This window comes from Chamaea fasciata, unplaced genomic scaffold, assembly GCF_029207755.1.
Source record: "Chamaea fasciata isolate MVZ Bird 193981 ecotype frontalis unplaced genomic scaffold, bChaFas1.0.hap1 SCAF_11, whole genome shotgun sequence".
Lineage (NCBI taxonomy): Eukaryota > Metazoa > Chordata > Aves > Passeriformes > Sylviidae > Chamaea > Chamaea fasciata.
The window spans coordinates 10,015,755-10,043,127 of NW_027094096.1; the positions used below are offsets into that span (position 1 = coordinate 10,015,755).

At 42.2% G+C, this 27,373-nt stretch overlaps 1 protein-coding gene across 5 annotated transcripts in view; it reads right to left on the bottom strand.

Moving 5' to 3' along the window:
- DOCK10 (dedicator of cytokinesis 10) overlaps positions 1 to 27,373 on the bottom strand; it is a 140,659-nt gene that overhangs the window by 94,075 nt on the left and 19,211 nt on the right. The gene's annotated exons all lie outside the window — the stretch shown is intronic.

A 27,373-nucleotide genomic window follows, 5' to 3' on the forward strand; every position in this document is an offset into this window, starting at 1 on the left:
TGGTTAGTTAGCAGCTTATCTCTGCTGGTGTGGGGTGGCTGCTCGGTTTTTTCCTCCCAAGCAGACAGAAGCAACGATGTTAGGATTAGCAAATTTCTCCCTGTAAGCACTAGCAGAGATCTGTAAATGAGTGGGGCTGATTTAAAGCTAATTTAATAACCACAGCACTGCCTCTTCTCAATTTAACTTGTCTGTTCTTTTGGGCAACAGGCCAACCTGGCAATCTGTGCCAAAATTGAATTACGCTGGCTTGGATTTCTGTAATGCTTTTTATATTCTCCATCTCAAGTGAGTAATGAATTTAGCTGTGCTGAAATCGTTGTGAATACATCTAGTAAAAAGGCACTCTCAGACTCCTCACCTGCTACAACATTCTCAGCAGTACCATTTACTTCACACCCTGACAGTGTAATGTAACTTTATACATTGTTGAACCAGCTTTTCCACTCTCTTTTGGAACACTGAAGAGATGTTAAATCAGAGCCAACACCACAGGAGGACAATAGAGTTTCACAGGGGTGAAACCGGCCAGATTCCAACAGTGATATATGGCTTCATTGCCACCATCTTCTGGTCTAGGTAAAAAAGGATTATATTTCCCAGTAGTAATTACCCAAAATATCCACATAAATGATATTACAGAACCAAATATGGTACTTGACTTGCCTCCAGATGCACAGATATCATGCACTGAGGCTAGTACCCATCTTTTCTTCAAAATTGTATCTCACCCTCCTAAAGCTGTATTTCTGTGAACACTTCCTGAAGGAGGAAATGATGTAACAGAGACCAATAGTCCCTGAACAGTTATCCCAAGAACTTCCTCATTCTAAAAATAAGCTAGACTAACTGCTGTGATTTTCTAATGCTTTAATGTCACATTATTCTGACACCAAATCCTGAATATCTAAAATTTATTGAATTTAATAGAGATGTTTAAATTAATTTCTTCTCTTCCACACACAGGAATAAAAAAAAATAAGGAAACAGATAAACAGAAAGAAGTTAAATTGATGGACTTCAGTTACCCCAACCCTATCTCTGTGCCAGGAGGATACTTGTTCATAAAGAGAGTCAAAACTATTGTGATAGCCAGATTGGCCAAGATCAAGCAAGACTCAGATTTTATATTTCATCCAAAAATGATAATTCATTCTAGTATACATTTGAAATACTGAAATGGGCCCTCGAAAGAGAAAGGACCACTTACTAAAACAACAGCCTCACCTTCCTTCATTATTTTAGACTTAATGATATTGTGAACCAAAGCAAATCCCACCAAAACTCACAACAGCAAATCAAACTGCTTGCTAGGATGACACCAACATGAAGTGCTTCTCACACTCCTTTGTTCTTCTTTTCCTTTCCCCAGTTAAACACTGTGTCTCTGACACAACACGTCTTTCTGTGTTTTCACATGGTTAATATACGTAGCTAATGATATTCCACCAGGGCAGGTCAACTTTGATTGAGTATTTCTTTTCCAAGCTTGTCTAAACTGAAGCTAAAGAGCAGTCAGGACTCCATGACTTTTGGAGAAAAAGTAGTATAAAGGTTGAATTTAAGCCTGTCTCAGATATGCCAGAGATCCAGCATGCCCAGCAGTTCTGAGATGTGCTACCTCCAGCTGCCTGAACACTCAAGGAGCTGAAGCTGAGGCTATAAAACAATTTGGGTTTCGCAGAGTCACCAAAACTTTTGCATTTCTGTAGGACCAATGTATGTCTCTATTCACAGGGCAGCAGGCCAGTTTGGTGCATGGGGTGAATTCCATGGGAAGGATATCTCCATTGGGTGCACCTTTTCCCCCACCAGATCATGGGTGAGCAGCCCAAGACCTGTGTACTCCTGGCAGGGAGTCCCAGGGCAGCATTTGTATCCAGGAGCACAGACAGTACAGCCACTCTGGGATTAAGGCGTCCCCAACACCTTCAAGCACCTCAGCTGGCAGTGACAGGAATCACCCACTCAAAATGCTTCACCCCACAGGCCTGCCCTCCCCCTGCTCCCAACACACTCTGCATCATGATTTCCTCTAAGGAAAATAAGTTTTGCATTTCAAGCACAGGGCAGGCAATTCAAGGTCTCCAAAAGGTATCAGGGGTACAGATTGGGAAGCACAGCCAGAACCAGCAGGCAGACGGTCTCTCCTGATTCAGATCTCCTCCTTTTTATGACTGCTTGGCCTGTTCTGAATCTATTTACAGTCAACAAACTCTCTGGCCACATTATAAAAGCTTCTTTTGGCTCAGTATGTGATCCACAGTCAACAAATTTATTAAAATTAGTGGTACAAAGAAAATTTTCTTTGACACACTCCCTCCCACCCTAATATACACTCACTTGTCAGGTCCAAAATGTTTAATTTGTCATGACTTTCTGAGTAAACCTTGGAGAATTGCACTTGGAAAGAATCCAGTCAGGGCTGCACGGCACAACTAATATACTCTTCAGTATCAGCACTGAAGCCAATGTGCCAATAAATTTCATTAAGGAGATTGCCAGTTCCCACACGATTCTGCTACAGAGAAAATCACAAAGAACTATGAAGAATCCAACCCCCAGTTCCTAGTGATTCAGCAATTACTTGCCAAAACACTGTAGTACCCATCAGCTCGAGCAGAGCAAAAGAAAAGAAACGTGTTGAAGACCCTTCTGGGAATAACAAAAGTAAAAAGTAATTTTCATTCTTTAAAGCCTCTTTATTCAAAGAAAATTTTGATTGATACCAGTAAGTGACCTTATTGACTAAATGAGACTTACTTTGTGCAAATAGAAGCTGGGATAGGATTAATTCTGCTTACATTGTTTTGTGGATCACAATCTGTGTAAGTCTACTTTGAATTACGTTCCAGCTTTAAAAATTACCCTAAGAGAATTCAGCATGTCTTCAAAAATAGAAACACTTCTCATGTGGATGAGCTAACTCAAAACTTTCATGTCAAGTGATGGTCCAGCTGGAGCCCTCTGTGGCACAGGAAGCTGCTCCAGCACGGCGACGGACGAGCGGCCAGGGCCACGCCTGCTCAAACCACAGAGATCTGTTCTCAGGCACCTGGGTGTGACTTACTCCTTCTAATACCTCTTCTTTCTCAAGATAGAATTTATCATTCCTTTCACTATGAATTTTGACAACTCCAGCCCTCATCAAACGACCTCCCTCACGGGTAAACTGTGGAAGCCACAGAGGACTGTTGGTTCAGCAAAGCATCCAGCTGGGGGGAGAGAGGAGATGCTTTGTGCTATGTTCAACACATGCATTTCCTGAATTCTGTTTCCCAGCCATGACTGTGCACCTGGCATTGCAGCCTTGTGCAGTGCCTTCAGCTCTGGAATGTCAGTGCATGGGCACCTCCATCTTCATGGACTAGCACTCGTCCTTTTAAACAGTTGATAAAATTATCAGTATAATCTGCAAAAATCATTCAGGATAACAAGGCAACAACTTACTCATCCTCTCTGCTTATGCAGTATCTTGAAACTCTCCTTAGGAAGGAGATTAAAAAAATTCATTTAATCATAAAACTACTAAAATCAGCCACTGACAAGAAAGTGCTAAGTTTTAAATTTGGATTTAACTGGTTGGTTTTTCAAAATGTCAAGAATAACAGCTTCTAAATAGTGAGGATTTCAGAAGCCTAGACTAAATATTTGCCCATAGGTCACCTCAGGGAAAAAACAAGAAAGTTTTGTAAAGCATCATAAGGTGTTTTTTTTAAAATAATTTACATAGACATCGAACCTAGCAACACTCAGCCACTTTTTCTCCCCTTACCTGACCTAAACCTGGAAAAAAAGTGCAGTTTTAGCAACAAAAGGCTTTCTTTGAATCTACCACACAGAACCTATTCATGAAGAAAGCAAGCGAAAGCCAAAGACACAATCCACTCCTCTTCATGCAGACATCTGAGGAGACAGGTAGGATGTGGTGGAAGGGGACTGGGCAGGAGGGATGGGAACTGTGGGGGAGCAGAGGAGCTGCCAACAGAGCTGGAGAGTTCTGCTCAGGCACTTGCCTCGTCAGTGATTACTTCAGTCCAGGGTAGGAAGGAAAAGGGCATTGTCCTGCCCTGTGCACCACAAAGGGGATGTTGAAGTGGGTCTAGTTCAGCTGTTCTGGAAATATGTTTTGCTCCATGTCTGCTTCTTCTAACACAGTCTCAAGTGGGCAGAGCCACAGCTCCAAGCAGAAATGTTAACAAAACCAGCCTGCAAGCTTGCAAGCAGTGGATTTGACCAAAGCTTGTCATCTTCTAGTATAAAGTTTATGTAAACAGCACTTCTGAGCCTGTGGGTGCATGGGTGCAGACACACACACACACACACACACACACACACACACACACACACACACGTATGTATGCATAACTTCACACAGTCTTTGTAGGCTCAGGAAAATCTACATTTAAAGAAAAGATGTTCCCCATTTTTGCCCTTAAGCAGCACTCCCAGCAGAGGTAGAACCCCAGCTCTGACACCTATAGTACCTACCCAGCAATAATACAAGTGGATGGAGCAACAGGCAAACTGGTCCCCTCCATTTGTGCAAACTGGATAAATTAGGGAGACAGAGGGATCTACCCATGGTTATCTGTGCACAGGTTCAGAAAAAGTACAAAAAGAAGGATGTGCCTGGCATTCCTACCTCAGCCACCCCTCCACCAGGTTCATCCAGCACAAACCTGCTGCCAAAATGGCGTAGATTTTACATAACATCATGTGCAGCACAGGATTGTCTTTAAAATAGTTTTAATTGCTTTGAAACTTAAGATTTCTTTCTGGCAGACTTTGGTTTTAGAGTACATAGAAGAGTTTGTTCTTCAGAGACTGAAGGGAAAGCTCTCGTGTGTTCATTAGATCACACTCTGATGCAAAAGACTTTGATCACTATTGTATGTCTGATGAAGTTGCAAAGCAGTGCAAAGGCAAACATCCATTCTTCATTTTCTATTAAAACCTAAAATTTAGATGTATGAAAACTAGACATGTCAACTGAGCAAGCAACTGTTTTGAAAAGGACTCAACCACTTCAGAAGCAAAAACAACTAACAAAAATGTTTGCATTAGCTCTAAATAAACTTTTCAAAGATATCATTTAACTTCAGAGTACTTAGTAATAAGTCACTGTCCCATAGGGAAAAACTCATGTATGGTGTTCTGCTTCATTTTACTTAGTGAATAACCTTCTTTCTCTATCTACACTATGGTTACTTACCGCTTCACAAGTAATAGGTATTTCTCCTGCTACGTATCTGAGTAAATGATTGTAAATCTTTCCATAGAGGCTTTATGTGTAAAATTAACATCATCAGAACATGACCACCATAAACTCAGCTCTCACAGTGATGTTAAACTTGCAATTGTTTCCTTTACATCAACTCCCCTCCCAGTCAATTATCTGGCCATCAATGCATTTACACAGGATGTAAATGAGAGCAAAATCTGGTCAACCACACTGAGCTCAATCAACAACCTACTATCAATTAAAGCTAATCCAATAAAAATCAGTCTTACAAAAAAAGGAGTTTCCAGCAAATAATGCAACTCCATCTACAGAAAACACAGGTCTAAGAATAGTATATGAAGAAATGCACTCTTTGAGTAAGGTCCCCATACACAAAAGCCTTTACAGCTGCAGTGGCAGCTGACATCGCTTTGAAATCTGTGTGGAGGTGCAGAGGGCTGATGCATGAAGGAGAGATTGGCTGCTGGTTGATAGCAAAAAGTGCCTGTAGGCCAAAGATTTAACATGCTCCAATTATGAAATATTGGGCAGAAAGACTCAGATTGCAAGGCACAAAAGTAAAGCCAAGTGTGCCTGCATTTCCTAGGGGCTAAACACACTACTGAGAAATACATCTACAGAGTAATATGACACAGTGACCCATCTTAGTCTATCTTATATTTGAAAAGAACAGAAATCAGCACAGATTCCCCTGCAAAGCTGAGCTATGTTGCTGACATACAACAGCCATCCACGTCAGGGGAAATGCAGCATGACTGACAAGCCTCTGATGGAGCAGGCTCGTTTCCTATTTTCAATTACAGGTAACAGGCACAGGGTTACAAGAGCTCTATGTTTTAGGTCTAGCTACAATGCATACTTCCATTTGGCTCCACAAAATTGAATGCTCAGTTTCTGTTATCTGAGCATACACGTGAAAAGGAACAAACATATTCCTCTTTATCTGCAGGCAGGCTGCTGGCTTATTGTTACCAGTTGGACTTTATTTCCAGCCATCCTTTCCTGTAAGGCTGCACTAATAAAGTACACTCAGGATTTGTACAATAATGACAAAAATCCCTCCTCACCAGGATTTAAGAGGGTAAGTCAAGTAAGCAATGCCTACTTCCTACCAAAGCCTTGCGAACTGCCAGGGTGAGATGCCTTCAGCAGCACCAGCAGATTAAAGCAGCTGATTCCTGGGACCCTTGACCATGGAGCTCAAATATGCCATCTTTGTCTGCATGCCAGTAGTTCAGGGCAGCAGAACCTACACCATAAAATAGCCTTGTCAAAAAGATCTATTCCCATGTAAAGTACCTATCCAAAGAGGCAGCTAGTCGTAAGCAAAACCCAAACACTACTAGATGAACCACAAACCATCTTAACTGGTAACCAAGTGTTACAACTGCAAAGTTCTTTTCCTTCCTACTTAAAAAAGTTAATGAGAATACTCTTCTTGGTTGTATTACCACTGATTCTGTTACACTGAACATGCAGAAAAGCCTCAAAAGAGCCCTTTGCACACACATGCAAACAGAGTAATTGGATGGAACTATGAAAGAAAATGATGAAACTATGGAAGAAAACCAAACACCTCTTGCCTTGAGGAAAAGGATTCATTGTCTCTTCTTGGGGAAGCCATTAAATGTTTTATGAGCTAAAGTACACTGAAAACCAGTACTTGCCCAAGACTCCTCAACAGCAGACTCTGTTTTACCTCTTGCTGTCTGCAGTTTCAATTTCAGTCAGGAAAGGTTAGGCACAACAAGTTAATGTGAACTTCTCAGTGCCCCACAGCGCACTTTCAGGAGGCTCAGTCCTGTCCCAAAGCCATCAGTGGCAAAGCTGCTGTGTAGCCCATGGGACAGAACCTCACCCTAGCTTTCCATCAAAGGCTCTGCAGCTTTCTCCAGTGGCTCCCTGCACTGTCTTCCTCCTCTTCCTGGCCTTGAGAGGTGCCCATCACAGATTATAAACTCTGGAATAGCACAGAAAAACTTTCCACTCCACAAGCAGCACTATGAATTTTCATGGAACTTGCTATAGGTGCCAGAGAGACTATCAAACACTGCTGCTCTCAGTATGTTTCTGGTCAGCAATGTGAGACGATAAAAGTTTCCCTAATGCTCCTGAGTTCTGTAAACTCCTGAACTCCCTGTGCTTCAGGCTGATTCTCCAGTGCTCAGCCCCCAGTCACAGACTGAATGAGGCTTGGTGAATCCTACACAAACAACAAGCAATAAATCCTACTCTTTCCAAAGTTCTAAGAGTGACCTGCAATTTCTTAGCCATTTGTCAGAAGAGGTGAAAGAAGAGTGGATACTCACACAGCTTAATCTCTGAATTTCTCCTTGATTCACTCTCCTAACGGTCTTTCTCTTCCTCCGCAGTTCACTGGGCTCCCTTCTGAATCTCCCACGAAAGCTCATTGTATCCGTAGGAATTAAGCAGCCAACAAATATCTCTTTAAAAACTGTGCTCCTTTAACCTCCTTCCTTCAGCAGCTTCAGCACAACAACTGGAAGCTGCATATGCTGTTCAAGGGGGAAGTAGGTCTAAAAGTTACGCGCTGTATCCACAGTAACTGAACAGAAAGAAGAAGAAAACCGCAATAACTCATTTCTTCCTGTGAACAACATTCTGCTATTAAGGCAAGAGCGTCTCATTAAACCATAAATTCACCCAGTCCCCACCTCTAATGCAAATCGAAATAGGAAGTTGTAGAAAAAACGCTGCAAGTGAACATCTATCTTTGTCTCAAACACCATTACATCCTTTCTCCTCACCACCCTGCCTGATTCGAAAGCCGAAACAGCTGCACTCTTACTTCATGTGCGTGTGTGTGCACAAGATAAAAAAAGTCATTCACACAACAGCCATCTCCTACAGAGCCCCTTGGTAGCCAGCTTGGACCACAGAGCATGCAGTGACAGGTTTGTGCTGCCAGGGCCCAGGGCCATCTCTGCTTTTGGACCAAGGTAGCTGTTCCCCTTTCAAAGTGGCATGAAACACCAATAAGAGGAAGAACTCTGTAAATTCCTTAATTTGCAGACAGTAACAAAAAGGGGAAAAATAGAGAAATTCATATGCTAATGCCCAAAATACAAAATTTTTGGCTTGTAAAAATCAGATTTTAGAAGTGCTTGTAACCTGCCAGCTAAGAACCTGCTTGTTTCACACCCTGCCCCCACACCTCAGGAGAAGTAAAGCTGCCAGCCTGAGCCTGCTCCCCAGATGCCCCACACATGGAAAATGCCAGCAGCGCCCCTTGCCCACTGTCCCACACAGGGGAAATCCCATCAGCACCCTGACAAGTTAGAAGCCCTCACTCAGTGCCTCAGAACTGCAGTGGCTACAGCAGCAGTGACTGTCAAACTATTCTTAATTAAGGTAGGAGACTCACCCTGTGCTCAGCTGCCTGAAGGCTGGCAGGGCACAAAGGTCTTTTAAAACTGAACAAACCCCCTCAGTGCCCACACATGTGCAGGCACACACACAGACCCTTTTCTTCTTTGGTCCAGCTGAGGATTCATCCTGCTACAGCAGCAATGCTGCACTCCCCTATGCATACAGCCCTTATGAGGCATGTATTAGGTTTTTATTTTTGTTGAATATCTGTGTGCATAGCTAGGACAAAGGGATGGTTTTTCTGCTTTCTCATTCTGTATTTTTTGCCAACTGGACAATAAGCATCATTCTCACAACTTGTTTGAATTAATTAATTACTCTGTTTGAGATTTGCAACTTTATCCTGAGTGCCATTTTTTTTCCTTTCCAACAAATAAATCTGAGTTCCACAAACTCTAGGAACCCTTTCACATCTTTTTCCAGATTGGTAACATTTGATCCAAAGTAACAGACCTCTGCAGGAGCTCCAAGGGTTGTTCCATATGCTAGGTTTCCATTTCAGGACAGCAGAGACACTGAGCCTAGCACGTCTGACCTGAACGCCACAAAACCACATCCGTCTGATCAGTTGCTTCCCTCTTCCTAAGTTAAAACATGGTGCTACTCTTGAATTAACCCTCCATCTCATCATTTTCTTTGTCACTCAGCTTTGCCTTTGAGAAGATCACCTCCTTTAAACTGATGCTACCAGCCTGCTAAAACAGATTTCAATGTACTCCTACTTAGTGATGAAAGGCATCTGTCTGGCACTAGGAAACAAAAAAGACAACAGAAACCCTTTGCCAGGGTATGCAGACATTTCAAGTAGCTACCAATATAGAAGCCCAGCATTAACCAAGCTGGAATCACCCTTGTTTTCTCTCAAGCTACCACACTATCTCTGGAGTCCCTGGTGCCTCTCCTGCAACACAGGGAATGAGGCTGCCAAGACCAGAGGTCCTTGCCAGAAGTTAAATTTAATGCTGGAATCACCAGCTCTGCTGGCTTAACTTTGGGCAGGTATCAGCTCCTCTCAGAGGCTCCTTGGCTGATCCACTCCTTAACTCAAGTGTCACCCAGAAGCAGCAGAGTTCCATCCTTCATTTCCCTGGGAAGGCTCTCCTCAGCTTCCTGCCTCCCACAGCACAGAGGAGCCTTTCCAGGGTGCCCTTTTCACTGACATAAGGGTCACTAGCACTTCCTGAAACTTTAATGAACTTGTATTACTCCAAAATAATACAAAAGATGAACTTAGGTTCAAGTTTCCAGCTGGTCCTCATCCAGTTTACTCCACTGAGTGTCCTTTGTCCAAATGATTTTCATTCCTAATATTATTATTAATCCTCATTTATTGCCATATCTCTGGCAGATAGGTTTTCAGGAACAATACTAAAATCACTGTATTTTCTCAACACCAAGGCATTAAAAGGTTGAAGCACTGAAATAACAAATAAGCTACAGGATTCACACAGAGATATGAACCAAAATAATAGTAAACAACTGCAAATAAAGACTCCACTTTCTTAGATCTGTTTTGGATGCAAATCCCTCTTGCAATGGGGAATAACAAAACCATTCAAATGTCTAATAATGCTTTGTCCTGTAGCAAAGTACAAGGCAAACTTCATTAGCATCAGTGTGACTGTAAAAGATTTCCTAATTTTTCCTCAAGACAATTTTAGATGATGATAAAATTGGTCATGTTACGTTAATATGAATAAAGCTCCCATGCTGCTTTGAAATTCAGAACTGCAATGTATAAAGTGAGAAGTATTAGGCATACCTCAAGGTATTCCAAGAAGAGAGGTATTTGGTCTCAGGAAAACCACAAGCCTTGGATTACATTTGTGAACTGCTGTGTCCAATTCATAGAGTCAAAATAAGGATGCTGATGCCCTTCAAAAAGCAATCTGTTATGTAAAGTAGTCAATTAAGTGTTTGATTGCCTTCTGCTCTGCTTTGTGGGACATGTTCATCCGCTCCCCACAGTTTTCAGAAATGTATGATTATCCAGAAGGGAAGAACAATGATATTTGATATCTCTACTCCAGTTAAGGAAAAACTATGCATTCCTTTTGCTGCACAACAACTAGCATTTAATTTTCCAACGGGGGTCACAAGTTCTTTAGTAACTTTTTAATTCCCTTTTCCTCCATTTCTTCTAGAGTTGCTCATTTCCCTTCAGTTTGAATTGTGATATACAGCAATACGTAAAAAAATACTACTGAACAAAACTAATTCACTGTTACAGTACATCATGTGATCATTGGAAAGGGCATTTCAATAGCGCTTTGCTAGGAGCCATAGTGATGCAAAAATTCAGTTCCTAAAGTGTGTATCTTCAACATAAAAGACACCCCAAAACAGGCTGAGTATTTGGGCTGCTGTGTAACAAATAATCAATTCACCATACTGTCCTTCTACAATAATACAATCTACCAGCTCCAACCAAGAAGGATTGAGGACTGATACTCTTGTTTGTCACGCTGGCATTTTTTTCCACCCAGATTTAGAGAAGAAAAAAAATATCTCATGCAAACATCAAATTCATAGCAAATTTCAGGGAATGAATGCTTCCCTTCAGCTCAGGACTTCTGTCTGGGAGCAACCCTGACCTGAACAAACAGAGTGCAAGTCAAAAACACAATCTTGACTTATGCCAGTGAATATACAAATAATTGCATAGTCCTGACTCAGGCCTTTTGTTTTATAGATTTGAGAAAAAGTTTCATTAACAAGTAAGAAAATTCCTTTTGCTGGAACAAGCTGCACCAACTCCACATTATGCCTATGCAAAGCTTAAATTCTGAAATGAAACACAAGCTTTTCATAAAAAACTTGTTTCATTTATATACTAAAACCCCTGTGATGACAGTGACACTGCCATTCAGAAAGTCTGTGCAGCCTAGACCAGTACTGAGACATCTTCTGACGCACTTAATGTTTCTTAACTTGGCAGAGTGCAGATAAGAACCTCCCTGCCTCCCTTGAATGGCTTGTGGCACTTCTAGCACGTCAGAGTTCCTGGTAGAACCACTACAATAAAGTCGTAGAAGGAAAACCAGAGGATGCCAGCCCTGCCCAACACCCAGCCCCTAGGGCTGAACCAGAAACATCCTGCCCTCTGTGACCACGGTTACAGGTTGGCACTTGGGGAACAGGCAGCTATTAGCTCAGGTACTGGGGAGAAAAAGAAAAATCATAGTTCCTGGAGAGGGTCACAAAGTGCTCTTTATATTTTCCTTTTTAAATTTTCCTTTTTAAATTTTAATGTTTTCTATTTTCACATAATTTTCTTCAGAATTCGGAGATGTAGGTGGTGTGCTCATCTTCTGAGGCCAATGAGGAGATTTACACAGTTAATATCCCACAGCATCCAGGCAGTGCAGGTATACAGGCTGATGCTGCTTCTCATGCCTTCATTGTTAATCTCCCAGCAAGTCCCCCAGCACAGTCTGTGACACCCTGAACAGGGCAGTGCTAGCAGCCAGAAGCCAGTTTTGTGTTTGGACAAAATCAGAAGGATCAGATATTACACACTGTCCTTTCTGTGGTCAGAATCCTCTCTAGGACACTGACTGCATGGAGCGGCCACACACTGGATGTGCTGTTTTCAGCTATGACTCTGAAAAATCTCCTAATGGGACTGTGAGACACAAGCTGAGGTGACAGGGGCTGGACACCACACACCCATCTTACCTGCATCATCCAGGCATCAGGAGGAGCAGGTGCTCTGGAGTGGTTTGTGACTGCACCTAAAATCTGCACTTCCCAGAAGCTTCATGTTGGATAGGTAAAGCAGATCATTACACCCTGGGGCCAGGGACAGATAGGTGCTTTTTACTAGCACCTAACAAAGACAACAGAAAGCACTAGTGGCCTCCATCCCAATCCCTTTGTCAGACTGAACATTCTCTCTTCTCCTCCTCCCCCCATCAAAAAACTCCCAAATCAAACCAAGAAATCATATTTTGGAATTCAATGCTCACTATGGATCCATGAACATTTGAATATGTCCTAAGGAAAAAAAAAAGGAAAAATATGAAACCAAAACAATGTAAACAGAGAGGTAAAACAACTGAGTTAGAAAAACTACATCTTAAACAACCTTTTGCAAAGCCCTTCTGGTATTGAATCAACTGAAATTGAATGACATTGTATTTTTGAGAAATATGACTCCACCTCTGGTCTAACAGCTACATCAAGCCTTGCATACAAACACTCCACAAAGCCTTTAGAGCAGCTGGTGCTTGCATTTTGCCCACGCATCCACACCGCTGCTCTGACCAGGCAAAGGGCTGGGAATCCATCACAGTTAAAATGGCATCAGCACACAAGGTGAGCTCTCCAAGGCAGGGGGACGGTGCCCCTGCATAAATATCCATGAAAAGCAGCCCTTCTATCTGTCAGAGCTCTGCTAATAGATCTTTCCAGATAGCACTCCCTGATGTCAGAGACTCCAGCTGTGTCAATCCATCTCTGTTCTTCCCAGGCAGATCAGTGTGCTGATCTCAGCGATTCCTCCCTCTGTGCCATCACCTTCTCTTTGTGCCCCAGCTATCAGTGTGCTCACACACAACACGTTTGGGAGAGGCTGCTGTGTCACTCTGCCCTGCATGCAAGGCTGAAACAGCCCCTCCAGCTGAACTGGTGGTGACAGGAGCCATCCACAGGTTGTCTGTGCCTTACCAGAGGATTCACCTGTGGCCAGAGGGGTCCCTGACAGGCTGAGGAAAAGGCCTTGGGAGAGAATCGGGCAGCTCCCAGCCTGACTGCCCACACAGCACCCGATGGCCATTTTATCACCTCAGCCTGCCCATGTGAACACAAGGGCTGGCTGGTAACATCCACACCCCCCTTTGCTGAGTTTACAGCTCCTAAAGAACATCCTGCTGTGCTTCTGTTTGGGAAGCAGCTTCAGCTGAGCCAGAGGCAGTCCCTCCCTGTCCCACAGCCTGAGAATGCTGCTTCCCCTGCACACACCATCCTGCTCTCAATTTGCCACCACAACGTTTCTATCAGCTCACCTTGCAAGAACACTGATGGAACAGCAGCATCATTTCAGCGGCTTTCCAAGCTGGAAACCCACCTGCGGCTGGCACAAACATAATCCATTCCTTTGCCACAAGGCTGAAGAACGAAAATGAAAAGGACCTTGGAGAACCTAACGATGGTCTCATTTCCAGACACCATCGCCTCAGCTCTTGTGTCTGCTGCTGCTCCTCTCCTCCCCACCAGCCCTGTGGGCAGAGCCCCGGGCGCAGCACAGGGAGCAGGGCACTGGTTGTGTGCCACGGTGCTGCCAGCTGCTCCCCTGTGCCAGTGCCAGTGCCAGGCTGCCCAGGGTGCTGCAGCCTCCCCAGAGCACAGCTAAGCACGCCCCAGGCTGCTGCCCCAGCTTGGGGACAAACTGGGCTGCACTTACTCTCTTTAGGCAAACAAAATGCTGCTTTTTACACCAGCAGTCGGGTTGGAAGAATAAACCTCCCATTAGCAATGTCGTTCTGCTGATGTGTACAAAAGCAAAATATGCAATTACTTTAATTTCTTCTTTAGCTTGATCCATTGGGAAATTTCAAACAGACATTACCCCTTTTGTTTTCATCTGCTTGGACTGGAATCAGCCCTTGATAACAACACATGCAGCGATGAAGGGACAAGAAAGGTGATTAAATAATTTAATCGTCTGAATTTACACTATCTCCAGACATGAAAATGCAGCTGTGACTTTGGCTCCTGTTGCTTGGTTTTCTGACTGCAATTTTAATCCTTTTTATTCAGGTCTATACTATGCTGCAAAAATGATTTTTTCTTTACCAAGAAAAACCTCAGATCAGACATCTGGTTTATAAAGAGAATCCACACTTTCACCCAATTTTCCAGCTGGAATAACTGAAGCAAAAGGAAGCTGGGAAACTCACTCATTTACTCAAGGTCACAATCAATATCTACAATGCTATAATATTGATATAAAATATCCAAGAATCCTCTTTTTTTTTTCCTTTTTTTTTTTAACTCTAAAACACTCTCTCCTCCATACATGTGCAAGCTGACTCTACAATCTTTATTATGTTTGATATCATATATTTGTAACTTACATTCAATGTCACGAATTCCTGTGTACCCTCTTCTAGTGCCTGTGGGTATCTTAAGCAATTGAGAAAGCAACTGCATGTAATAATTCATCATCTGGATCCTATAATTGAAAGCTAAATAATGGCATTTTGGAAAAGTCAAAAAGCACACAAATTTCAAAAGCAAATAAGCAAGATTATTTTCTCATTTCAGAAAAAAAAAGTGTAAAATAGAAAACTCTGCAAGTCGTATTTACATTAATTAAATTTGGTGTGTGGAAAAGAGACAAAGACAATTTGCACCCTTTTGACATTGCCCTTCTCTCTCTGTTCTCCTGGAACACAAAAAACAGAACAGCATCATCAAAGTGTGCCAACATCTGATATGGTATTTCTCACTCTGACAGAGATTTCTGTAAACCCAGAGAATTGTTTCACCTTTCCAGGCCTTTGTGTTTAATTTCTTAATTAAAAACTACTTATCCTAACTGAGACATAAAAAAAATCTTCAGTATTACCAAAATAAGAAGGCAAAAACCACAAGGAAAATACCCAAGTGGCAGTGCTTAAGGTCCCTGAGTGAGCCCATGTAAAGTCATTAAAATGACATGTAACCCAACCTTGACCAAAAAAAGAGATATAATGTAATCCATCAAATCCTACTCCTTCAGCTATCCCACACCAAATTTCAGTTTTTGCAAGCACAGTCACAACATGTAGGATTTAAACCACATTTCTGCACCTGTGTCTGCAGGTGCTCAGGTAGAAGTACAGAACATGGTCACTGTAACAGTATTTCTGCTGAATAACCTTTCAAAATGCACTCATGCAGGTTCCCAGCCTGAGACAGCATTGACATATTTACTGGTTCTCATATTTACTACTTCTCTCTCACGCATTTTTTTCAGTCATTCTTCAAACCTACATATTTTGTGGCAGGGAAATTCAGTTTTAATGTTAATTTTGTATATTTTTTCCCCAAAAACTTGTCCCCCATAAGTTTAATTTGATGATCCCTAGTTCATCTTCTCTCACTTTTCTGAGAAAAAACTGCAAGCAAAGTCTACATGCCTCTGACCATTCTTGATTTACATGACTTTCATCATACCCCCTGATATTTATTTTCCAGGCCAGTCCAGGCCCAGCCTTTATGTACAAATGTAGTCGTGGACTAATTTTGCTGATCCTCCTCACCCTTCTCTGTAGTTTTCCAGTTCCAGTAAGTCTGTCTGAACTCTGTGAGGTATTAAAGGCCTCCCAAGAAGTTGCTATAGAAGTCTTCGATCCAAGGATAGACCGAAAAGCAAAATTTATTGACAATTTCTCAGTGAACTGGAAAACAGGACCAAAACTATGTCATTCTTAACACAGTAAAGCTGCTGTAAGCTGTCAGGTCCCAGCCCCTGCAAGGCAGAGAGCTGAATCATAGTGATTCCTCTTCCTTCACCCTTTCTGGATGATTTTCTCCAAAGGGATGAATACAAGCCAGTATTCCTCCCCTTGTGTTTCTCCCCACTCCCATGTCTTGCTCTTTGTATCCAACACACAGACACAATTGTTTGCACCTTCACTCTTGCCTTATATCAACCCTAAACTGGTCACTGACTACTGACTCTGTACCAAGAGGTCTTTTTGTAATTTGGAAATTCTGGGGGGTTTTCTAAAATGGAAATTCTGGAAAGTCCAGAAAATTCCCTTTTACTGGGAAATTGTGGGAACATCATGATCCTTGGTTCTATTAAGTGCCACTTGAGCTGGGAACAAAAGAATTGGTCAGGAAATCAGAAACTAAAAGGTTAACTTCTGATTTCCTACAAATACACACTACAGCCAGGAATAAACAAGTGCCAGAAAAGGATGTGTATGGGAAATAAAGCAGAGTTTGCTGCAGTTCCTCCTCACTCAGCTCCTTGTTCTGCGTGAAAACACTGCAGACACATCTTGATTCAAGGAACAAAACCTTTTTTGAAAATATTTCCAAGAAATACAGTTGTCTTTTGAATGCCTTTTAGAAAATACAAAGTTTAGCCACCAATTCAGATTCTTTCTGCAGGCTCATGTAACTTAAAATTGCCTCTGAGTTTGTTTAAAAAGGAAAAATTGGCAAGCACTTAGCACGTACAAAAGCTTTTGGCAGCTTAAAAATACTGTGTAAAGAAACTTCTCAGTGGTCGTTGGTACAAACTTTTGTGTCAACTCATCACAAACATTTCATCTGGGCAGGTCTGTTTTGGCGCATTCTTCAAGAACTGGCTTTTTTATACAGTAAAGCATTTCAGAATTACATTTTATAAACTGATACTTACAGTTTCATTTAGATTCAGAGAGGACAGGCTAAAATATATTGGTATAATTCCAGGCTTGGATTCACTTTTATCTTTTATATAAAAAGCAGAATGAAGGACCTGCTAGTTAACACTTCTATTATTTACAAACAGTTTTCAGTTCAAACTGTGTTTATGAGTATTCTGTATACTTCCGTACATTCTCCTAAAATATTTTGCCTTTGCAGATGAGTTTGAGGAATGAGCATGCTGTCTGTCAGAGCTGCTTGGTCAGACGGTTTCTGAACAAAAGCGGGTGACAGATGCACAAACACTCCAGTCATGAGTCCTTCCCCAGGTGACATCTTTGCTGCACTGTCAGCACAAACAAAATCAGGTGCTACAAGAGGCAAACGGTCATCATGAAGAACCAGATGCATCATGAACAACAAAATACATTGTGCATCTGAAATACTGGAAAGTGCAAAGCAACAGTGAATTTTTTCCTGCTGGATGCACCAGATCAAAGGTTAGGATTGCTTTCCCTTTATCTTTGACACATGTGATGCTCACATTCATCTGGAGGATGTCTTAGGGAGCACATGTCCAACCCCTGGGAGCAGACAGCAAACAAGGGGCTTGGTTTCTTTCCTAACAGCCCAGTTAGATTAAAGGAGAGACAACTGCAAGGTTGAAAGGCCAAAGGAACTGGACATTCCTGGCAACAAACAAGCTATTAGGTAACTGCTTAGATCACTGCACCTCCTCAAGGGCTGTGCCCTTCCTTAAAACCAAAGGGCTGACAGTGGACAATAGCTGGAGGAACTGGAGCACTGCAAAAGCCAACCAGAGTCACAGCTGCAACGAGCAAAGTCAGGCTCAAGCACCACCAGGCAGGTGGAGAGACCAAACAGGCAGCTGGATGTATTTTCTGGGGAGTTCTAGGGAGATGAGAAGAGTCTCCTCAAGCTCATGGGAGAATGGGTTAAAGACAGGGAAAAGGCTAAGGCACTGAAAAGAAAGAAGTAGATCAGCTGTGTGAGCACTTTTTATTTTTTAACTTCAAGCCATAAAAGAGAAGGATCCAAAAATGAGAAAGAATAGGCCCAATTCCAAGAGCAGTTTCTCTCAAGAACTTCCCTGTAATCTCATTAAGATCAGATCTCCTATAGTGATGGCTGCAATGCATGTTTGCACATAATTTACTAATGGCAGAAACGTCTCAGACGATGGGGGAGCATCTGGTTCCAGGAATCTACATTTCAGTAATTAATCTCCTTACTGCTAAGGCTTATACGCTGCACAAGCTAATTTTAGCATATAAGTCACAACCTGTGGAAAACATCAAGGTAATAACACCAAACCCTTACTTGAAACACCAAAGAAAGTCATGAGTGATTGGTGGCATGATGTTCAACTCTCAGCATCCTCTTCTCAGAGCCAACCACTGACTGATCCAGCAAGGCCACACACATTTTCCACTCTAACTTCATGATTTCTTTTTTGGGGGAGAGAAACATGCAAGCAGCACAGAATTAAACCTCTGATCTGGTTTACTGCTTTAAGTCAAAACCTTATTCTGCTGGATTTGCACACATTTAACTGACAACTGGATCTGGCTGACTCATCTTCATGCAAGTATCAATACTAATGAAAAGAAAATGAGCACAGCAGTTGACAGATGAGAAGTGAGGAAAAACAAACACCAAAGGCATGAAGTATTCAATTCAATTGGCTCCATACACTGTACTCAGAGTGATCCCTGAGGCAGGAAAGTCCAACAAACATCACAATGGCTATTTTTCATTGAAAACCACACACAGAGAATCTATTATTTTTAAGCTAACCACAAATTGGCAATAATTATTAACAGACAGCAATTGTAAAGTAAGATATTGCACACAGTTTCTTCCTGTTTAGACAGAAAATAACACTTTGTTCTGAAGAGGCACCACATTAACAGGATAATAAAAGTACATTTTTATAGAATATATTTACTTACAGAGTTTAAAATAAGAGAAATAATTGAGCCCCAGAACAATGCTGACTCGAAATGTGTGTACACATGTACAGCTACCACACCTTGGCACAGGAGATCATGGCCCATGGTCTGAGCCAGCTTCAGCTGGACTAGACTTAGAATAGTGCCTTGAGACGATGTCAAACCCTTGCCACCCAAAAGATCCTCAAGTATTCATGTGACTTGCTTTTTGATGCTGAATCCTTTCACTATTGTGAAATATTCCTCAATATTCGTCCAATCTCTAAGTCAAGTTGGAAGCCTTAATTATTCAAGGAAGTGACTTGAAAGCTGAAAGCCCAGGAATGGTTCCCATATTCCCTCGACAGTCCGTTTTCCTTCATCTTCCTTGGCTCCAAACACTCTGAAGATAACAAACCTGTTCCTATATTCCTGAACAGTGTTACTTGAGGGAACAAGAGTTTCAGTTCAGTACTTCAGCAGGTAACTTAGTTTTTGTTTTATTCATAAAAGTAGAGCTGCCAGTACTAGCTGACAGCCTCAAATGGGCTGAAACGCTGCTTAGACCTAGAAATTAAATTCTGTGTTTTGCCTTTACAAACCTTTCTTTGGTCAAAGGAACATGAAAACCATTTGCCTGCATTTGTCCAGTTCCCCTTCCACTACAGGAGCTATTGCAAGCTGGAGCTGGTCTGTATTCACCCCCACAAGGACAGCAGTCATCTGACAGTCATGAAGCACTGCTGCCTTTCATCAAAACCCTGCCTGACTCAGGAAATGTAATCTAGAAGTCAGAATCTCTTGAGAGATTTTGTGAAATTAGGTGGGAATCCCCCTGAGATACACAGAAAAAAAATCAAGAATAAAGCTACCCACACTAGGTTTTGCAGCACGCAGTTGATCACACCTAATTTTACACTGCAGGTGCACTCACAGTATCTACTCATCCATTCAACTTTCTGCCACAGCTGATGGTAGAATGGTTGAGCAGCTGCTATGAAGAGAAGTGACTCCTGTTACCACACGATCTTGCTTTGCTGCCCAGAGATTACTGGAGAGGTTACAGAGCAACTGAGACTTCCCACATGCATCAAAACCAAATAGTTCTGGTGGATGGAAGAGTATGAAGCATGGAGATATAGAGATATATCTCTGTCTCTCAAGAGCAATGAAACTTTGCATAATGCTTTTGCCTGAAATGTGATAAACTACATTCTGGTTTATTTAAAGTATGTTTAAAACAAGTGTATTAAGAATGATGTTGTAAAGGAGGAATTTCATGAAAGTGAGAAATATCAGGAACAGTTCTGTTGCACTCCATTCAGTTTTCCAATCCACACAGGGGAGGGGAATGGAGTGTACTTATGCTGAAGCCAAAGCAGAAGGGAAGGAGGAGATGGAAGAAGGGCAAGGGAAGAGAATTTAATATCAGTGAGGAAGAGGCATACTCACTCTGAAGTGAAACCAAAGCTTTTTGAAAGAAAACAAGGTGGGAGGCAAAAAGCAGCATTAGAATATGATAGATCAACAGAGCAATGGTGGGTAGCCCTCTAAAATCAAATATCTGACTGAAGTTTAAGAGCAGTGTGCCTATTTAATTTCAGATGAGAAGAAATGGCATTTCCCACTTGGCTTCTCTCTCATCCCTTAACTCTTCCTCTCTTACACACTGTCTTTGCCTCGACAGCTCTCCCTCCCAGCAGCTTTTACTTTGGCAGTACTTTTGGTTGGCCGGTGTTCTCTGAGGGCCCCGGTGTCTTCATGGCTCCCTTCTACACTCAGCATATCTCTTCCAGGGCACAGCTGTTTCCAAGCTAAATCAATATCCCCATATTTGTGGCCAAAGGCCTGAAATGGACTCTGGACTCAGCTATATGCATTTAAATCCAGTTCAGTGCTACTCAGAGGATTCTGTATTGACAACAGTGGGAAAAATAAAGCCCAGCCCAGCTCTCAGGAAGACAGCCAGCAGTGAGTTAAGGCCAGTAAGAGGCAAGGGCTGAGGGCTGGCACTAATATCGTTTTCTGAAAGCATGAGCTTAATATACTGTTCCTTTGTGCTCTGCTGGAACCCGCTGCAACTCCCCCTAATTCAGCCGGAGAGACCCAGGCTGCCAGAGCCTGGGCCAAGGACAGCGAGCGCACGTTCAGATGCAAGTGCTGCTGCCACCATGCTGCCACTGTCCCTGCTGCCACCATCCCTGCCAGCCAGAGGCTCTCCAGCTGCCCTGCCCATGGCAGGCCAGTGCTCCAGCTGCAGATCCCCAAGGGAATGCTCTCACTGGTGATGCAGTGCCAACACCTGTGCTGTGCTGGGAGTGTGAATGGAGCTTCACAGTGGGATTTCTGCACTCCTCTGGCTGGACAGACTGCCTGTGCTGCCCCAGCCTGCCTCCCGTGAGCTACAGGCAGTGACAGTGCTGCTAAACTCAGTATGCTGTGATTCTGTGAATCCTGCCCAATGGAGATGGGGTCCTTGTAATGGAGCATAGGACCACCTTCTTCTCAGCCAAGACACTGCAGCAGGTTGCATCACTGTTATCACTTAATTTCTGTAGATATTAACTATCAGCCTAATCCACGCCCACAGCCAGGTCAGTATAGTGCCAGCAGCAGCCACACATCCCAGTACCAAAACCTCACTGGGGGAAGCAAAAGACCAAATTATTTGAACAAAGTCATGAGTCTGGAACTCCTTGTGCAGCCCAAGACGTGCATAAAAAACCCCAGAGAACTATTCTGAAATTATACTTAAAGGCTGCTGGTTCCAAATGCACACATGCATGTTTTATATTTCTATCCAACACTATACTGTCTACTGACAGCATGAAAGAAAACACCTCTACTAAATTCTGTGTGAAATGCAATTCAAATCAAGTCTCCAGAACTTGAAAGGTATTACTGTGGTTATTTTAGGTGGTTCACCCTGTGTCTAGCACATGGCATTTAAATCTATGTTAGTATCTTAATTATCATTCAGTTTATCTTTTCATTATAATTCATTCAAGTATTTAATATTGTAATAAACACAGGAGAGACACAAACAAATGCAAAATCTGTGCTCATGGCTGACTTGGTGTATGAGCACACCATACCACGTATAGAGCTTCAGGTTACTACAACCACAGCTCCTCCAGCTCCAAAATCCCAGACTAGATAGACCACTGGCATCTTCTTCTTAACTCTCCTACCTTCCTCTGTATGATGACCCAAAGAGCAAAATGAAGAAGGGAAATACATGCTTGCATTTGCTAAAGCCCCATGAGTGCTGGAGCCCTCTAGAACTGCAGAGCATCACAGACAAAACTGTGACAAATCAAGCAAGTGCATCCGTAGCTCTGTCTGTATATGTGCCTGTGACACAGCACTGTGCCTGCAGATGGCCAAAGCCTGAAAAACCTGGCTTGTTTTTTTCCTGCGCTTTTGTGTGGGTTTGTTTCTCTCTTTCTATTCTTGGCTTTAATCAAGTTCCTCTGCCTTTCTATAGGTCAATTTTCTTCTCTCTCAAGTAGCATTTTGAACACACATCCTAAATTGGGATTTTTGTCAAATGCATAAATCACCTTCCCAAAGCACTCCCAAGGACTGAGACTTACAGAGACTTTCTGTACCTCTTTAATCTATATCCTACTCTTTCAGGTAGGCATTACAAATAAATAGCTTGGTTCTCTCTTTTTTCCCTAGAAAAAGAGAATAGATTCCTCACATTAGGAGAATGTTTTCATCACTTTATTGTTTCAAGCCCACACTCTTCACAAGCTGTCATAAAAAATTTGGTTAACATATTCATTATAACTACATTTCACACGCTGTCATACTCTACACATCGCTGCAACACTAATAAGAAGTGAAAGCAATATAAAACATTGCTCAGAGTACCTACATCAGATGGAGAAGATTTGCTCAGCGGTAAAGGGCCATTTTTAACACCAGCTTTTTTTGAACCATATGCATACACTACATGGTACTGCAACACTGAAGAATGACAACCAACCCATATTTTCTCCTCTCTGTATAGAAGAAACTCTACCCAGAGCCACAGCTGCTGTCTGAATGGATAAACATAAAAACAAACCCAACATCCTTCTGAGGAGCAGCAAGGGACACTGTCCCTGGTGCCCAGGGGAAGGAAGGGCTGGCAGTCACTGCAGTCACTCACAGGTCTGAGGGGCACTGGGCACAGCACACAAAGAAGCTTCAAAGGTAACAAGAAGAGTAGCCAAAATGACTCTGAAGCAGAACTGCATTTTGTGCATCACTTACTACTTCTCCTCTTTACACTCAAATTGTTATTCATTTATTCAAACCTAGGCCTGTTTCTGTTCCTGCTGAGGTCAAGTGCTGATGTGGAAGTTAAGGTCAAATAAAGCTCCACATGCTTATTGTTGCTTAAAAACGTATTACACACTGAAACTTCAGACTTGAGCTAAGAAGTCATGAAAATTTTGAGGTTTTTTTTCATTTTACAGCTCTGGTAATCTTGCTTTGCAAAGACAATCCCTCCTCCTGGACACTCCAGTAAGGGAACACCCTTCTGCACCCTGGGTTGAGCTTCCAAAAGGCACTGCAATTCCCCACTATTTGGGTATGCACAGACACATTCCCACATTCAAAAACAGTAAGTTATGAGTCAGAGATCCTGTAATTCCTAGAGTTGCCACCCATTGATAGCACTTAGATTGTACAGACCTTCAGGAGAGAAATGCATACAAATGAGATGAGTGCACTAAATTATTTCAACTAAAAGTAGAAAATTAACACAGACCAAACAAAAAAACTTCAGGAACACAGTTCTGAAGGTAAACTTCAATAGTAGATAATGGAAAATTCTCAGAGCCATGCTTCTGTTCTCTCTACTGCTTTTAGAAGAGTAAAAATCAATTTACAAACTAAGTGGCCTGAGAAGCAGCTTAGGCAGCATTAATGAAGTGAATATTTCTGTGTTCAAGCTAGTGAAGTGAATATTGCTGTGTTCAAGCTAGTAAGTCAAGTTACACTATTTTATTCAAAATGCAAAACAATTTTTACATTTTCATGTAGTTTATTACCAAGGGCAGGAAAGCTGGGGGTGGTGGAAAGTAGGATCATATCCTCAAATACGCTTTGCTCTTATCACACAAATCTCAGCTGCCACAATTTGTAATATACTGCATGAAAACACCCAGAGAATGACCTACTAGATAAAGCTCAACTTCAAGTCACAAGTTCCAAATGCAAACCATCATCTGGAATGTTAGTGCCCCCCTTAAAACACCAAACAGCTCTACATAATCCATGTACTTCATTTTCTTCCTTCAGGCATCTTCCTCTTCTTTTTGTTGTGGAAACAGCATGTACAGCCATTTGCATTCACTCTAGAAAGGTTTTTAGTACCTCAAACCTCACCATCTCATAGACTTATTTTGAAAGCCAGTTCTTGCAGACATGCCCTTAAAGGTACAAAAAACAAGGGTCTATTAAATCACTGTTACTGAACAAATTGATTCAACTTGTACACCGTATTAGAGATTGTTTGGACACTTTGCATGTCTCTGGCAAATTTCAGGATTTCATCTAAGAGAAGATGACACACAATAGTAATTGACAGAAAATGTACAGTTTTCCCTTTCTGACATCTCTCCCAGCTCTGTGGATCCAGTCAAGATCTAAAACTAATGATTTATCTGCCTTGCCTAAGGGTAAAGCCAGATTTCCAAACTAAAAAACTGAAGAAAAAAATTTTCTCTGAATAAAGACATCAATCCTCACTTTCTGCAAGGACCGGAATGTTAGAAATACTTGCTGCGATGCCTAAAGGCTTCATGCCGTGATTAGTAGGTAGCCATTAAGCAATAGCTGGAGGCTGTGCTTGGGACTTCTTCCTTTCTTTTCTCATAGAGCATCACCCTGGTTGGAGTGCCACTGGCAAAAACAATTCCTAGAAGAATACTCTACCAGGATGTTGCTCTTCAGTGACTAGCAAAGGAAAATGGGGCACATCCCTAGAGCTGTTTACTTGAAGCATTTTAGGGTAGACTGCTGTTCTCTCTGATTCAGGGTTACTTTCTGTATCAAGGCAACACCAAGATGTTACTTTTGCTACACACAGGATAGGCAAACTTGCCAGAACAGACAGCAGAGCCTGGTGTCTTCAAAAAGCTGTTCAAACAGAAGGCATAGTTTATCTCCTGAAATCAATACCAAAGGCTCCCACTTTCCAGTAGGGCACATCCAGGCAGTCGCACATAAGCTACAGAGAGGAAGACCATTTCATCTGAAGGCATGAAGAGACAAAATGCCAGATCTTCAGCTGACAGGAGCCACATGATCACACCCAGGCCCATCAGCGTACTTCTGGTATTCTGCATTTTGAGATTTCCTGGCCTCTCTTTTCAGGCACTCCAATTACTCACTGCCCTCAGACATGAACACTCAGGAATCTTGTTTGGATCAGTTTAGCTCCTGACACCTGCACAATGTGCCTGATGACATTGGGAACCAAACACTCTTGCTCATCTACATAGTTGCCTCCAGTGTATTATCCAGACATAATCCTCAATGATCTACAACAGACCCAGGGGAAAAACTAATTTGTTAGGCCCTTAACATGTTTGATTAAGGCCCAATAGCCTCCAGCTCTCTTTATCATGCTGCTCTTTCAGGTAACATGAATTCTGGTGGAAACAGGACCATCCATTCTGCCACAAAGTGCTCTGAAGCAGCACTTTTTCCTCAGTTTCCCAGGCCTCCACATCATTCCTAAGCTTAACTGTAAAGTTTAATGGCAAATTAATTTAGATATTTACATAATTAACTACTTCAAAACAAAAGCGTGGTAATAATACACATCCTGAAGAGAAAGATGTGTCCAAAGTCAACCTCTGCCCAGCAGCTTTCTTCCAAAAAGAAGAAAGCCTGCCTGCACCTACCCCTGACTCAGGATAGGGCTGGACCACTCCTCCTCCTCTTCTCAAAGGGGCTGAGAGGGAGAAAATGGTCCCACAAAGCTCCTGGGGAAGGGCAGCCTTTTGGCAGGACAAAAAGCAGTGTACTGACCACTGACACAGAAAACCTAAGCCCCTGTTGGTACAACTGGGGGATGCATTTGAAGGGATCTGAGAGCCCACATCCAGCATCAGGTAACAGACCATCTTGACCAGAATGCCTCTCCTTCCACAGCTCCCTCTACACTGCAGGGTAAAGCCTCACCCCTCTGAGAGCCCAGGGACCTTTGCTCTTGGAGCCCTGATCTCACAGGACTTCCCACAAAGCAGCACAACTCAAGCTGCTGATGAGTATTTCTGGGTTTGGCAAGGTTGGCACAGTGCTTGCTGCTGCAACACCCAAGACTAGCCTTTTCTTCCAAGGACTGAAGCAAGTTACATAGATGACCCATAGTCGGATGTGCGTCCAGACATTTCTCACTTCATCATGCTTGAAATTACTACCAGGAAGGAGACATTCATTCATTTAAATGCTGTTGAGGTCATTTATTTAACCATTAAGTGGAAGAAAAAATGTTTATTGTATAGGTACTTTTAGAGCAAAAGAAACTTTAACATCAGATCCACAATGATGAAATCAATTTCCTTCCTCCTTATGACCATGCAACTCCCCCCTGCACTGGATAATACCCTCAGCTGATACATCAAGCACAGCTGAGACCGGGTCCTTGCTACTATTGTTGCCATGACTGCACCACACACCTCTCCATGGGCAGCAAGGCTCTATTCAAAACAGCTGCTCAGGACAGCTATTAAATTATCTAATGTTACCCTTTACCACTAAGTTACAGCCCTGTGTGGGATCAGAGTATCATGGGAATGCACTTTGAACTTCATCAAATCTCTACCGCTTAAATGATACAAACGAGTCCCCTGACAAAGTGACAAAAATACTATTTTCAGTGCCTTGGTAATTTTTACCAAGTGAGAGCCACAGAGTAACAAATCATTGCCACCTCAGATGCAAACCACTCCAGGGTTCTGGAAATGCTCACCATATGTGTATTTGGCAAAGAAGAGCAGTAACTAGGCAGTAAGTGTATTCCTCATACTGAAAGAGTGATTTACAATCAGGAACAACCCTGTCACTTATTTCTAATAAACCTGCAGTGCTTATTATATTCCCATCACAAAATAAAAATTTAATTCAGGAAGAAAATGACTCCTCAAAGGCCAAGAGCCTTTCAAGCCCCCCTTCATTAAAGAACAGAGGCAACTCAGTACACCAGAAAGCAGTGATCCAGCAAACATTTTGCTGCAGCAAATTGTTTGGAGCAAAGATATATGGGAGTTTAATTGCATATAACTTAATATGAATTCCAGCTGCATCCTGGGTGCAAGTAAAGATTTTTTTTGTTTTGTTTTTTGTTTGGCTTGGCTTTTGAGTTTGTTTTTGTTTTTATGATGAACAGACTTTGCAAACATTTCCTAAGCTGTCTGCTGTTTGGAATTTCAAG